Genomic DNA, 2606 nt, shown 5'->3' on the forward strand with positions numbered 1-2606 from the left:
ATGCGTATATATAACTGAATCACTTTGCTGTACACCTGAAACTAACACAACATTTTAAATCAACTATAGCACAATATAAAACAAAAATTAAAAAAAATAAAGTGTACCTTTTTAGCATAAAAAATAAGCTGCATTTCTATACATGAACAATGTCAAAAGAAAATTAAGAAAACAATTCCACATACAATAACATCAAAAATAATAAAATACTTAGTAATTAGCTTATCCAAGGAGGTGAGAGATATGTGCAGTGAAAACTATTAAACGTTGCTGATGGGAATTCCCTGGTGGTCCAGTGGTTAAGACTCAGCACTCTCACTGCTGTGGCCCAGGTTCAATCCCTGTTCAGGGAACTAAAGATCCTGTGAGCTACAAAGCATGGCCAAAAAAAAAAATTATAAAAAAAGTTGCTGAAAAAAATTAAAGAAGACATAAATAAATGGAAAGACATCCCATGTTCATGGATTAGAAGACTTAACATTATTAAAATGTCAGTACTACCCAATGTGATTCAATGCAATCTCTATCAAAATCCCAATAATGGGGCTTCCCTGGTGGCGCAGTGGTTGGGAGTCCGCCTGCCGATGCAGGGGACATGGGTTCGTGCCCTGGTCCGGGAGCGTCCCGCATGCTGTGGAGCGGCTGGGCCCGTGGGCCATGGCCACTGGGCCTGCACGTCCGGAGCCTGTGCTCCGCAATGGGAGAGGCCATGGCAGTGAGAGGCCCGCATACTGAAAAAAAAAAAAAAAATCCCAATAATGATTTTTTTCCAGAAATAGAAGAACCAATCCTAAAATTCATATGGAATCTCAAGGGACCCTAAACAGCCAAAACAATACTGAAAGAGAAGAACAAAACTGGAGGACTCACGCTTCCTGATTTCAAAGCTTACTATTAAGAGCTACAATAACCAAAATCAAGCGTGGTATTGGCACACAGATAGACATATGCACCAATGGAATAGAATGGACAGTCCAGAAATAAACCTTACATATATGGTCAAATGAGTTTTGAAAAGGATGCCAAGACCATTTAATGGGGAAAGGACAATCTCTTCAAAAAACGGTGCTGGGACAACTGGATATCCACATGCTAAAGAATGAAGTTGGACCCTTATGTAACATCATAAACAAAAATGAATTCAAAGTGGATCAAGGACCTAATTTATGACCTAAAACAATGAAACTCTTGGGAGGGCTCCCCTGGTGGTGCCGTCGGTTAAGAATCCACCTGCCAATGCAGGGGAAACGGGTTCGAGCCCTGGTCCAGGAAGGTCCCACATGCCGCGGAGCAACTAAGCCTGTGCGCCACAACTACTGAGCCTGCACTCTACAGCCTGCGAGCCACAACTACTAAGCCCACGTGCCACAACTACTGAAGCCTGTGTGCTTAGGGCCCGTGCTCCGCAATAAGAGAGGCCACCGCAGTGAGAGGCCTGTGCACCACAATGAAGAGTAGCCCCCGCTCGCCGCAACTAGAGAAAGCTCGCGTGTAGCAAAGAAGACCCAATGCAGCCAAAAATAAATAAATAAAAAATAAATTAAAGTATAGAATCTTAAAAAAAAAAAGAAACTCTTGGGAGAATAAATAAGACAAAATCTTCATAATATAGGATTTGGCAATGATTTCTTAGATATAACACTAAAGGCGCAGGTAACAAATGAAAAAGTAGACAAATTGGACTTCCTGAAAATTAAAAAAATAATAATGCATTGAAAGACACTATCCACAGAGTAAAAAGGCAACCCACAGAATGGGAGAAATTATTTGCAAATTATATATTTGATCAGGGAATAATATCCAGACTATAGAGAGGACTTCTAAAACTCCACAATAACAACAACAAACAACAAACCCAATTCAAACATAAACAAAGAACTTCAACAAACATTTCTCCAAAGAAGATATGCAAATGGCCAATAAGCACATGGAAAGATGCTCAACATCACTAATCATTAGGAAAATGAAAAACAAAACTACAACCAGATAGCAACCCACAACCATTAGGATGGCTACTTTCGAAAAAACAGAAAATAACAAGTGTTGGTGAGGATGTGGAGGGACTGAAACCCTGTGCACTGTTGGTGGGAATGTAAAATAGAATAGCCAATGTGGAAAACATTATGATTTCCTCAAAAAATTAAAAACAGAATTATCATATGATCTAGAAATTCCACTTCTGAGTATATACCCAAGAGAATTGGAAAAAGGGTCTCAAAGAGATATTTGTACAGCCATGTTCATAGCAGCATTATTAAAATGTGGAGCAATCCAAGGGTTCATTGACTGATGAATGGATAAGCAAAATGTGGTATTTACATATAGTGGAATATTATTCCATCTTAAATAGGAAGGAAATTCTGCAATATGCTACAATATGGATGAACCTAGAGAACATTATGTTAAGTGAAATAAGCCAAACACAAAAAGACAAAATGCGGTGTGATTCCACTTACATAAAGTACGTAGAGCAGTCAAAAATCATAAAGTCAGAAAATGAAATGGTGGTTGCCAGAGGCTGGGGGAAGGAAAGAAAGGAGAGTTATTGTTTAATAGGTGTAGATTTTCAGGTTTGCAAGATGAAAAGAGTTATTTGTATGGATGGG

At 39.0% G+C, this 2606-nt stretch overlaps 1 non-coding gene across 1 annotated transcript; it reads left to right on the plus strand.

Annotated features, from left to right (window-relative positions):
* The first annotated feature begins 281 nt into the window (after positions 1-281).
* Positions 282-353, plus strand: TRNAE-CUC (transfer RNA glutamic acid (anticodon CUC)). Its single transcript has one exon. It is a non-coding gene; the product is annotated as a tRNA-Glu (tRNA).
* The last annotated feature ends 2253 nt before the right edge of the window (positions 354-2606 follow it).

This window comes from Aethalodelphis obliquidens, unplaced genomic scaffold, assembly GCF_003676395.1.
Source record: "Aethalodelphis obliquidens isolate GAN/ISIS:26980383/991018 unplaced genomic scaffold, ASM367639v1 scaffold1, whole genome shotgun sequence".
In the NCBI taxonomy this organism is placed as follows: domain Eukaryota; kingdom Metazoa; phylum Chordata; class Mammalia; order Artiodactyla; family Delphinidae; genus Aethalodelphis; species Aethalodelphis obliquidens.